Source organism: Carassius gibelio, chromosome A9 (genome assembly GCF_023724105.1).
Source record: "Carassius gibelio isolate Cgi1373 ecotype wild population from Czech Republic chromosome A9, carGib1.2-hapl.c, whole genome shotgun sequence".
Taxonomy (NCBI): Eukaryota; Metazoa; Chordata; class Actinopteri; order Cypriniformes; family Cyprinidae; genus Carassius; species Carassius gibelio.
Window position 1 is genome coordinate 25,582,648 of NC_068379.1, and position 13,745 is coordinate 25,596,392.

At 32.6% G+C, this 13,745-nt stretch overlaps 1 protein-coding gene and 1 long non-coding RNA gene across 5 annotated transcripts in view; one reads left to right on the forward strand and one right to left on the reverse strand.

The window, feature by feature from the left end:
- The window catches only part of LOC128020248 (uncharacterized), a 4,871-nt gene extending 1,734 nt beyond the window's left edge, over positions 1–3,137 (forward strand). Inside the window, exons 2-3 of one of the 2 annotated variants that reach the window (XR_008185311.1) lie at positions 193–314; positions 2,892–3,137. This is a non-coding gene — a long non-coding RNA (uncharacterized LOC128020248). Of the gene's footprint in view, positions 315–2,891 lie in introns of both variants that reach the window. The other variant, XR_008185310.1, reaches the window with a different exon arrangement.
- Positions 1–13,745, reverse strand: part of LOC128020240 (nuclear factor 7, ovary) — a 257,606-nt gene that overhangs the window by 139,979 nt on the left and 103,882 nt on the right. The gene's annotated exons all lie outside the window — the stretch shown is intronic.

A 13,745-nucleotide genomic window follows, 5' to 3' on the forward strand; every position in this document is an offset into this window, starting at 1 on the left:
TTCAGTTCCATGCATTTTTTTTTCTGAATTACAGTACTTACACCTGAATTACACCTTTGTTTAAACTGAGCTAACTTTAATTTGACTCTGTACTGCAAAAGCAGTGACCCACTGAAGGTGGTGACTGGGAACTGACACCTTTTTCATCACACGAATTAAACTAACAGGTTTCTTCTGTCTTTTTGTTTGTAGGTGCTTCTTGGGCATCAACCCAGAGCGAAGCACAAAATCTAAGAGGCAGAGAGGTCACATGAACCAGCAAGTCTGCACTCTTATCAGGAAGCTCATTGACTTCGAATGGATGTCAATCTAATGTAAGCTGTGTTCCAATTTAAGAACGGACTAATGAAACACAGTATCTGTGTTAAAGGAACATGCTGACTTTTTGTGACAAGTCTATACATACCCTTCTTATCTCCGTGCTTGCCGTAAGTCTGTCTGAGGCACCCACCGCTAGCCTAGCTTAGCACAAAGACTGGAGGTAAACGGCTCCAGCTAGCCTACTGCTCCCAATAAGTGACAAAATAACGCCAACATTTTCCTATTTACATGTTGTGATTTGTATAGTCACAGTGACTCTAACCATCTTCTAACCGTATACATACTGGGAACTATATTCTCAGAAGGCGAAGCACTGCTACTTGGGGAGTGATTTTCTCACAGCACCTGAGAAGCCCTGTGGTGAGGAGCAGAGAGTTTGCTCAGAATTGGAGTAAATCACTCCAAAGAAGTAGCAGTGCTTCGCCTTCTGAGAATATAGTTCCCAGTATGTATACAGTTAGAAGATGGTTGTGTCTCATATGACCTTGTTATTTGTACACACTGTGACTATACAAATCACAACATGTAAATAGGAAAATGTTGGCGTTATTTTGTCACTTATTGAGAGCAGTATGCTAGCTGGAGCTGTTTACCTCCAGTCTTTGTGCTAAGCTAGGCTAGCGGTGGGTGCGTCAAACAGAGGCACTCAAGGAGATGAGAAGGGTATGTATGGACTTATCTAACTCTGGGGGATACGGTGAATAAGCTAAAGTCCCAAAAAGTCGGCGTGTTCCTTTAAGCTAGATGTAGTTATGCAGTAAGAAGTTTACTGAAGCTATTAAAGGGTTAGTTCACCCAAAATTGAAAAATTTGTCATTAATTACATCCCCTCACGATGTTCCAAACACAAGAATTTTGTTCTACACAAATTAAGAAAATTTTAAGCAATATGAGAGCTTTCTCATCCCACCTATAGACTACTATGTTATAACCATTTTCAAGTCAGAGAAAGGTAGTAAAACCATCGTTAAAATAGTCCATGTGACTACAGTGGTTCAACCTCAATGTTATGATGCGACGAGAATACTTTTTGTGCCCAATGCAATCACATGCATGATCGAGAACACATCACGTGAACAGCATCGGATACTGGCACAGAAAGGAAAAATGTTGAATAAAGTCGGTATTCTATTTTGTTTTGTTTTGTTTCTGCGCAGTAAAAGTATTCTCGTCGCTTCATAACATTAAGGTTTAACCACTGTATACATATGGACTATTTTAACAATCTTTCCGGGCCTTGAAAGTAAAATAATTGCTGTCCATGGAGGATACAGAAAGCTCTCGGATTTCTTAAAATATCTTAATTTGTGTTCCAAAGATTTTTGGGGTGAACTATCCCTTTAATGTGTTCTATAGTGTCTGCTGATTCAATGTAGAGTTTAGACAGACTGCAAAATAAATTTGTAAAATTAATTGTTTTTACGTTTATTTGATTTTAACATGCCTTGACGTCTACAAAACGTCAAATTTACAGTACTTTACAATAGTTTAAGTGTAAATTTACATTACTTGCTACTGTGTTGAATTACTATGCAATTTAGCATGCAATTTTTGCTTAAAGGGTTAGTTCACCCAAAAATGAAAATTCTGTCAGTAATTACTCACCCTCATTTTGTTCCAACCCCGTAAGACCTTCTCTCATCTTCGGAACACAAATTAAAATATTTTTGATTAAATCTGAGAGCTGTCTCACTCCTCCATAGGCTTCTAAGGCATTGAAACTTGCTGGCCCAGAAAATGTATTAAAAACATCATTAATATAGTCCAAGTGACTCCAGTAGCTCAATCTTACGTTTACCAAGCAACGAGAATACTTTTTGTGCGCAAAACCCCCCCAAAAATAATGACTTTATTCCACTATTCATTTCCTTCTCTCTGGGCCTCGGGTGAATTCATGTAGTAAAACAGCGTAGCGCTTCTGTGTTATACGTCACATGCATCACACACATGACCAGCGTCGGCCAATAGTGAGCCTACGTGTGACGTATAACACAGAAGCGCTACGCTGTTTTACTACATGAAAAAACTCAAGGCCCACAGAGAAGGAAATGAATTGTGGAATAAAGTTGTTGTTTTTTTGTTTTTTTTACGCACAAAGTATTCTCGTCGCTTTATAAACTTAAGATTGAGCTACTGGAGTCACTTGGACTATATTAAAGATGTCTTTAATACATTTTTCTGGGCCAGCAAGTTTCAAACCCTTAGAAGCCGATGGAGGAGTGATCCAGCTCTCAGATTTCATCAAAAATATCTTAATTTGTGCTCTGTAATTACTGACAGAATTTTCATTTTTGGGTGAACTAACCTTTTAACCTCAATCATGTTACTTTCAGTCCTGTTACTTACGTGAAAAATAATAGGACTGGGTAAAAGTAACAGGAGTGATTAGAGTCCTGGTTTGTTGATTTAATATTAATTGAGAGTACTATTCACATTTTTTTTAATAGTTGAAATTACTTAAATTGTAGACATTTTAGGATTAGTGTTACAATGCGAGCACCATACTTACAGGGAGTCAGTCCACCACAGAGTAACTTAAACTTTTTGTCTTTCTTATCTTTTGTATATAGTGGATAGAACCCACACTATGCAGGTGCCAGCTGCGAGGGAAGGAGCGAGATACCTGCGACCCTCTCTATTCCCACCTTTTTGTCTTTTCTTACATCTCTCTCCCTCACTCTCTCTTCTCTGTCTCCTTCTTTCTCTTTTGACACACATTCCTGTTACCCAGTGTCAATCCCTGTTGCCCAGTGTTTTATTCATGTAATTAAATTGTATTTTACTTCTAAAAAATAAAAGTTATGTCACTGTTTTTATCAGTTTTGTTTGGTCCATCATTTATGCTAAATCACAGTAATAGATAGACATTCACAGTTATGTACAGTAATTCTACAGCTGCTTACTGCTAAATTACAGTAATAGATAGACTAATTTCACAGTTAAATACATTAATTCTACATCTGCTTGCTGCTAAATTACAATAATAGACACTAATTTCACAGTTAAATACATGAATTCTACAGCTGCTTACTGTTAAATTACAGTAATACATAGACACCAACTGTAATTTCACAGTTAAATACATTAATTCTACAGCAGCTTACCGCTAAATCACAGTAATGCGATGTCAGAATTACTGTGAAGTCACAGTATACAGCTGTCATTTCACAATAATTTACTGTAAAAATGTTACAGTAACTTACTGTGAAAGTCATGCAATTATTAACCTGCAATTTATTGTAAATTTACAGTCAAATAATTAACAGTGTAGTTCATTCTTCATTGCTTGAACACAGTTTTCACAACTCTACACACTTATCCCTCGACTTTAACCACAACCTGCACAACACTGTGGATTTACAGCACTTTGTTCGAATGCTAACACACTGCTTGTCAAAACTGTGAAGCACACATTCAAAACAGAAGAGATTTCAAACACTGCTGACTGCAAGTTCAACAACAAAAATACCTGAATCTCACATGCAGGCAATCACCACTTACACTAGGTTATGTTGTGGTTGTTGTTTTTATTAGATATTGTAAACATGTGCTTTTTCTTCTACAGTGTAGTCAGTATATTTTGACTATAAGTTAAAAGCACAAAAATTATGAGTTTAACTCATGAAAATGTCTCATGTCATCAAAGTCACGCTGTTATGTCATGATGTGCAGAATATGAATGCTTACAAAGCATGGACAAACGCAGCTGCTGTTCTCTGCTGGTGATGCTGAGACAGGCTTTGAGCGTTCGGTAAGAGCGCTGGCCGCTCGTAGTGAAGAGCTGGAGTATCCTGTTACTCTATCGATCGCTGCTTTCAGGGAGTATTGGGTTCAGAGTATCAGGCAATTATCTGAAATGTTGGAGAATAAATCAATGCGCTCATAGAAAGCCGGTAAGGTCACAAAAAGAGACGGAGACGCAGTTAAAATGCACAAACCGTCTTCCAGAAGCAAATCTTCTGAAATCCTTCCCTTCACTTAGAGATACTGACAGCACCAAAGAAACCAAAGTCTGTTTGTCTCTTTTCTTAGAGTCTTTTTCCAGCAAAGCTTCAAGGCGAACCTTAAAATGCTTGATATGAAACTAAACACAGGGTCATTTCAGGAGAAGGAAGGCAGGATGAGAATACAGAAAGTGCACTGACTCTAATTTGGTGGATATTTTTAAAATATTAACAATGTTTTCAAGCTAAACGGTCATAACTATTAACCACGATTCGTTTTGTTAATCGTAAGCAGATGAAGGGGCAATTTATTGGGAAAAAAGTCTACATTATAACATAAAAGTTGAAATTATAACATGTCAGAATTATAACAAAAAGTCAATACTTATGATTTAAAATGTAAAAATTATAGCAAAAACTCTTAACTATGACAAATCAAAATTGTGACATAAAAGTTTAAATAATGACAAACTAAATTACAACGATGACATAAGACGACATACTGTATTACGATGGTCAAAATCATGACTTGTTGAAATTATGAAATACTACATCGAAATGGACAAAAATTTTAATTATCACATAAAAAGCTTAAATTATGACAGAACGGCTACATTATAACAAAAAGCTGAAAATATGACATCATAATTGTGACAAAAAGTTATATTGTTAAAATTATAAAATAAAAAAATGAATTGTGACATATAAAGTTGAAATTACGACAAACTAAATCAAAATTATATCATAAAAAGTCAACATTATGAAAGTCAAACTTATGACAAGTTAAAACTTTAAAAAAATCAAAACGATGAAAAAAGTTACAAATATTATAAGTTACAAAGTTGAAACGATAAAATAAATGTACTCAACATAGTATATAAATTTAAACTTTCATAGTATATAAATTAAAGTCATTATTTAAGTTGAAATGAGTAAATATTAAGACATAATTAAAGCATAACACTTTTATGCCACAAATATAATTTACCAAAGCATCTTATTTGCTATTAAAGGTTTCCATAGACATGAGTCATCAATATTTTGCTCCATTATGCCCAAAAGCAAAAGACTGTCCTTTTTTAATGAGCAAATCCACCAAATCTCTTTTTTTCCTCGTACACTCTCATGCAGATGAGCTCTAGTCTGGTTTAGTGGGTTTCACTGTCCATTCAACATCAGATGTGAACCTGTATCATCTCACCTATTAGTGAGCGTCTCTGTGTGTGCATGTTAAACACACACTCAGCGTTTCTGCTGTGAGCGAGTGTGAGGTGGGAAGAGTGCGAATCACAGATCTCACACCTTCAAGACGCCAAGGAATGCAATCTCGAGTTAACACAAGCATCCTTTTCTGATCGCTCACATCACCACTCAAATGAATCGTTCCCCCAAAAATGACAATTTCCTCACCTTCATGTCGCTTCATGCATGCGCTCTGTTCTTTCTGTGAAGCAACAAAAGCAGAATATGTGAGAAATTTTCATGCATGCATGTTTTTTTTTTTTTCATCAGCATTGAAAATCTGAATATTAGCATGTTAAACATTAAGATAAATGTTAAGTCATGACGTAATTGCATGCTTGCATGAGTGACTGCTGCTGCATTGCATTGCATTGGGTTTACTGAAGCTCTGTTCTGTGCACAAACATGCAAAACAAGCTATTTGCGAAAGAAACCTGATGCATTAGAACAATGACCTATAAAAATGGTCTGTGCATAGTTAAAACCATTGTAAGGCATTCTAGACGTGCAAAGGCTTTTTGGATAAATCCTAAGGCAGCATCATGTGTATCCCAGAATGCATTGCACAAGAAAGAGCTCTGAATAAAACATAGATTTAATACTCCACTAGAGGGAAAATTATGATGAATGCATTAAACTGCTGTATGCATCACATATGCATGAAAATTTAATGAATTGCATTAACATATTCGTTTTAGTAAAGTATAATGTTTTTTTTTTTTTTTGAGCTGAGCATTACAGGAGAGAGCATCTGAATCACATTGTGATTCTGTGAAGGCAAACTGCAGTGCTGCGTTGGAAAGGTCATCGCTTTTTTTATCAACCAGCAGAAAAAGAAGGAGTCTCGTATCTTTCATAATTGCTTCGTGACGCTGCGTAAAGGTGAAGTGTGTCGTTTCCACAACATTTATTTGAGACCGAGTCGTGACTCTCTGTGTATTTCACACAGAACCCTGGAGAAAATAAATAAATCTAAATAAATCAATAATAGTTTTTGGTACATGTTTTTGACTTGTGTTGCTTTCAAAAACATTTGTTTTATCAGAATACGCTTATACGTATGAGTGATAATAACAAAAATATAAACTGTTTTGATTCTACATTGTCTACATTTTTTTGTTTTGTTTTTAACCACACACAGCTTTTAACATAAAAATACATAACAGCAGTGTTGTGCTAGTTACTAAGAAATATTAACTAGTTACAGTTACTAGTTACTTAATTCAAAAAGAACTGTAACTCAATTACTTTGTTGATTATTTACACCAAAAAGTAATGCATTATTAAAAATAGCTTTTTAGTTACTTTTTTAAAGAACTTTCTTTAATGTTCCCATCACTGCGCTTTTATGTGTTATGGTCTGTACAAACACAAAGTAAAACAGAAAGTAATTTTTAAACACTATTTTGATTAAGTCAGACCAGCACAAACCGAATATTGTATATCACAAGGATTTCTGAAATAAATAACAAAACACCTGAATAATATATTCAGAATCAAAAACTAAAGTGGCTTCTGCATCATAAAAGCTGTTGTGTTGAGCCCTTAACAATGTTCCTTTCACAGCTTAAGTATGAAAACTATCAACAATGGACAACATAACACAGAACTTTTTGAAATAAATAAATGAAAGCAATCTGAATTATTCAGAATCAATTTCGAGAAACATACATACACACACACACACACACACACACACACACAGACACACACACAGATATTTATATATATATATGCTGTTTAAAAATGAAATCTGACTGAAAGCCGGTGACTCCACAGTAGAGACAGGCTGCATGTTTTCAACAATCTTTCACCTGTATGAGAAAAACATACAGAGAATCACTTAAGACACTTTGCTGTAGACCCATTCCACATAATAATATTCATTAAAACTGTATGTTAACACGTAGGAGCTTGCTGCATGAATCCGTGAGTAGGCTACAGGTTACAAATCAACGGGAATTCGACATTCAAACATTCGAACCAGAAAGACAGAGCCTACATTTGACTAAAAGGTTTTTGTCTTTATGGTCAACTAAATAATGAGCATATTTCCACTTTGAGAAACTCGTGTTGCTCTTGCCTTGCCTCGCCATGACTGCAGCACATACTAGAATAAACGGAAACACGGCCACAGTGCATCTTCGTGTTTACAGTGGTTGGCATCCAGCAATCCTACAGTGCGTCTGCAAGGTTAGGTTGCACTTCAGTCAAAATTAATTAATTTTTTAAAAAGTAACGGACAATGCATCATATGGTAACAGTAACGGAGTTACTTTATTTAAAAATTAATGCGTTACAGTATTAGTTACTGTCAAAAGTAACTGCGTTACAGTAACACATTACTAATAATGCATTACTGCCCAAAACTGCATAACAGTGATAGTAGAGTCATAATTATTAGATAAAAAGTCAACATTGTGACATGAAAAGATATAAATTTGACATAACAAGTATAAATGTTATGATTATTAAATAATTATTGCATACTAAGAATTATGACATAAAAAAATCTAAATTATGACATGAAAAATGTAAATTATGACATAAAAAAATATAAATTATGACATTAATTAAAAATTATGACAATGTTCTAATTATGACAAAAAGTTGAAATTGTGACAACATGTTAAAATTATGACATAAAAACAAAGTTATGACATAACTATAATAATTATTAGTATAAATCTACAAAAAGTTTACATTATGACATGAAAAATAGAAATATTGGCATAAAAAATGTCAAAATTATGACATACTGTACTAAGAATTATGACAAATTAAAATTATGACAAACAGCCAATTAAATGATTACATTTAAAACAGTCAACATTTAGAAAGTCAAAATTATAACAAACGTCAAGATTTTATATTTTTATGAATCCAAATGTTTGCTCTACTGACCCAAATGTGAGGCAGTTATTAAATGTGTAAATATTTCATAATCTTCATAAATGATCCTGAAACCCCTCTTTAAAGATGAAGTGTGTGATTTATTTGAGACATCTGAGTCATGATTGTCACTATAATACACACAGGTCAAATCAATAAATCAGATAAACTGGTAAATGTTTATGTTGGTGATTTATAGTTTATGTGTCAGAATGCATCATTACTTTTACTGTAAATGAAAGTCAATGGAGAGTCATGCACAATTATGAAAATTTTAGATTAAGGCATAAAAAGTAAAACATTATGACATAAAAGTAATAAACATTAAATAAAAAGAAAGCTATGTTGGAATGATTACATAAAGGAGTTGAAATCATGATGTGAAAGTTGAAATGATGACATAGAATGACAAAGATATTACATAAAAACTAATGAATGATATAAAAAGCCATAACTATGACAAAGTCAAAATTCACATACAAATGTATACAAAACTATGACATAAAAATTTTAAATTATGACAGAAAATCATAGGAAGAAGTCCAAATTAGGACATACTGAGACTTAAGACAAAAAGTTGAAATTATGAAGTTAAAAACAGTTAAAAACCATAAAATGTTTGCATTATGACATACTATTTTGGAATTATGACATGGAAAGTTGAAATTATGATATGAGAAGTCAAAATTATGACATAAGTCAGAATTAAAACATAAAATGTCAAAACTGGCATAAATAAAAAAGTCATGACTATGATATGAAAAGTTAAAATGATGAAATTATTTTTTGAAAACTTGAAATTATGAGTCAATATTACGACATAAAAAGTCATATAATGTATGATATTAAAAAAGTCATAACTATGAAGTAAGTCAGAATGGATATAAAGCTCTAAAGACACATAAAGGTCCTAAAGACTTTTTTAAATAAAGTTTCACAGTAACATTGTTAGCAGAAGTTAAAATGAACTTAAATGACACTAAAACGTACTTCTAAAGTGTTTATTTTTAATTTATTAGTTTATTAATATTATTTAATGGACTTCAGCTAATATAAACAGTGTATTTTTTATTAAATAACATTAACAGACATGAATAAATACTGTAACACATATAATACTGATTGTTAGTTAATGCATTAAAATAGCATTAAAATAACCTTATTTTACAGTGTTACTGACTCTTCTTTATGCAAAATATTTTAATAATTTCATTTTGATTTTGGGGAGAAATATGACATGGATGTGTTTAAAGTACGCTGGATTCACTGGTTTATTCCAGTTTTTACAGCAGCACTTCAGATTCAGAATCCAGTCTAAGAGCACAGACTAGTGTGTGATACAGGAACTGTGCTTTAACTCCACACACTCCACATGACTGCACACAGCTCCTCAGACACTGATGATGACAAAGCTTGGAGTGACACAGTGATGCCGTTACTCACTGGTTTTGTGCTGATGTCACCGATGCGGGTTCTGAGGTGTGTCAGTGACGGGAAGGAGCTGATGCTGCATTTACTGCTCTCTCTGTGTTTGTGTGTGTGTGTGTGTGTGTGTCATCCACTGGTGGCCTTATAAATCACAGCACAGTTAAAACCACTGCAACACACACACACTGCACTTTACTGGCGTCTTCATATGAGCTCAGAGACACACTCATCTTAACAACTGCCCACACAAACACACACAAAACCCACAACACACACACAAAAGCATCAATAATTCATCTCTTTTTTTAGAGAGTCAAATGTGGTTTGATTACTCGTATGCTTTTCCTTTGTGGGAAGTTCTTCATCAAGGACACTAGTTCTCAACCAGGGTTATTACTGTTAACTAGAACTAAACTAAAATAATAATAATAAAAAAAAAATAATTGACAAATGAAATTGAACTGAAAATAAAACAATAAACATAACATACAAGTATAAACATAAAGTCTAATACTAATAATCTGTATATGTATATATATATATATATATATATATATATATATAGAACAAAAAAAAAATCTTAAGCTTATTTTATGTCAAAATTTCTCATTTTAGTTTAACTTGGTATATTGAAACACCTAAAGCTAAATAATAATAATAATAATTATTAAATATAATTATAATAATTATATATATATATATATATATATATATATATATATATATATATATATATATATATATATATATATATATATATATATATATATATATATATATATATATATTGAAAACTATTAAAGTGGAAACTAATTTAAATCTCAATGGTACAGAAATAACACTGTTCTCAACTTATTAAAGGAAAAATTTAATTAAAATTAATCAGAATTTGACAAAATATGAAAGTTAGCTTTACAAATCCTGACTAAGTGAAAGAAGATTTTTTTTAAAGCCTTAAATTAAAAGTTTTAACATAGATAGATAAATAAATTATATTTTTGTGTATATTTCATAATATTTAATAAATTTAAAAAAACTGAATAATCGATTCATTATCCTTTTTTAAAAAACCTATTTAATTTCCTAAAAAACTAAGTCAGTTTCATCAAGGTCAAATTAATGTATAATATAATAAGTGAAAATTAACTATTAGGTTTGTCAAACTAAATCTTATTACATAACTCCAACGTAAACACATTTACAGAGGTTTATTTATTAAATTAATTGTATTTTGTTGATGTTATTTAATCGACTATCATTTAATTAATTGCCTTAGGTTGGTACAACTTATGTAATTTATTTATTTACTAAGGTTTAACTAAATGTATTGTGTTGGTCTAATTGAAATTAAGAACTATATAACTGTAATAAAATTTTGAATTGTTTTCAGATATTATGCTGTATCAAAAGCAAAACATGCCAACATACAAAACAGATTTGCAAACACATGGACTTGTGTTTCTAAACATGCGGTTAGTTTCATGTTTCATAATGTGTTTTCATCATTGTTTGTTCCTGCAATCCGTGACCAATTATAACAGACATGAGACCCATCTAGGGGTCAAAACCCAGCAGGATTATTAGACTAATAACTTACTATATAATGCTTTTATTTTTTCTCACCGAACAAAGACCGGTGCATTTCTGTCTTTCTTTGCCAATTGGTTTATTTCTAAAACAAAGGCCAAAATGCGTCACGTCAGTCTAGTTTTCCCAACATCCAGACGCAAACCCCAATGTTAATCGTGTCATTGTGATAATGTCCTGCCAACGCTGATGTCTTAAGAGTCTGAATGCATTCAAACTCAACAGTGTGCAGTTATTGTGCAATCTGTCAGTTGAGCAAGAGTCTTAGAAAGTGTTCAGACATGAAGACAATAAATTTACTAAAAACTATAATGACACGAAAGGGTGTGTCTGCCTCAGGTTTCTGTTTCTTCATCTCTACTCGTCATTGGAGTTATTGGCTTGACAATTCAACATATTCTGTCATTGTACATATTTCGATTTATCTTAAAAATTCATTTTATAAAGGTTAGGGCTGTGTATTATTATATGCATTTCTGATAATGATAAATAAACAATATTTTTCTGAGTATGTTTTTGTGCTTCTACTTTTAGGCCTGTCATGGTAAAATGATTGCTTTAACAGCGTGTGATGTTATACTACAGAGAATGTCGCTCAATTTGCACAAAATAAACCCCAAGACAATCAAAAACACAAGTTGAGAGTCTATGAGAAATGCAGTTAGAATGTCTTATAATTGAAGTTATGAAAGCAAAACATACCCATGTATGTGATATTGTGTTATATATTTATAAGATATGAACTGATATTGACCAAAAAAAAAAAAATCACAATATTCTGGCAGATTTTTTCGATAACAATAATTAAATGAAGCATGTTTTTGTGCTTAAAGAGGTATTTTAGCTGGTTTAAAGGACCCGTTCTTCATGATCCCATGATTTAAACTTTAGTTAGTGTGTAATGTTGTTGTTAGAGTATAAATAATATCTGTAAAATTCTAAAGCTCAAAGTTCAATGCCAAACGAGATATTTGATTTAACAGAATCCGCCTACAAAAAACGACCCGTTTGGACTACATCCCTCTACTTTCTGCAGTAATGACGTCACTAAAACAGTTTTTTGACTAACCTCCGCCCACATGAATACACAAAAAGGGGGCGTGGCCTTGTTGCGCTCTAACGGAGAAGAGGAAGAGCTGGGTTTGTGAGCTCTCTTTGTTGCCGAAACCAAATATAATTAAATAAGACAATATTCCGTGTAAAATGTAACTCACTCAATATTAACTTCTTGTTTGTTGGACTGTTGTATAAAATCAATCACACATGTTGATATTCGTGAAAACAGCACTCGTGTGTAATATTAATTTCTTATCAAAATCCCACACAGGGATATTTTTTGCGTTCATAACTTGAATTATGGGGTCATCATAACTGCAGATAGGCTTCACTCAATGCTTTTGGAGCGTTGTTTTAAACTCCAACGGCCTTTAAAATATCTTCGTTTGTGTCTCACAGAACAAAATGCACACAGGTTTGGAAGAAGAATTACTAAAGCAAAGTTTGAATTTGGTTCTTTAAAGCGAAAACTTTAAGCATCTCTGGTCTTGCACTTTCTGAACTCTGCAACATCTCCAAGATGCTTCAAGAAAGCTACCCGAAAAACTATGTGCAAGTGCACCGAGGACAAAAACTAATTTAAACGCAAAGTATGGTGATACCAAATATTGGTTTGATTGACATTGTTTTTGAAAGCATCCTCACTTTACAGCATTTTTTACACAAGTGTCTAAACCTTTCTCAGTACTGTAGCTTTGCAGGAAGGTTCTTCTGGATTTAGTCTTTTTGAGTTTCTTGTATTTCAGACTGATGATGATCAGATCAGATCTCTGTGTGCAGCGCTGGATGCTGTTAGACTCCTCGTGCATGGAAAAATCTCACTGGATTATCACAATTCATTGAAATAGATATGTTTGGAAATATAAAATTACATTTCCTAATGACACACTACAGTAAAAGATGGAAATAACAGACTGAAAACCCAAATTATTATAATTTTTATTATTATTATTTTAAATACCAATAAAACTTTTGCACAGTAGTTTATATTTATAATCTGGACGATACCACTTATTTTGTTTTCGATATGAATCTGATACTTTTAAAGTCCAGTTTCGGCAATGTCCATACAATACTTCTAAACTGAACTTTTAAATTAAATAAATAAATAAACTACTAAGAGTCAAATGGGTAACGCTATACCCACTTAACATTATATTTTAAACACATTATAGCATTCATTACGACGTATTTGCAACTTATTAGGTTATATTATTGATCACACGTGGTAAAAATATGTTTACTGTAGTGGTAACCATGGAAATCTACAAAATA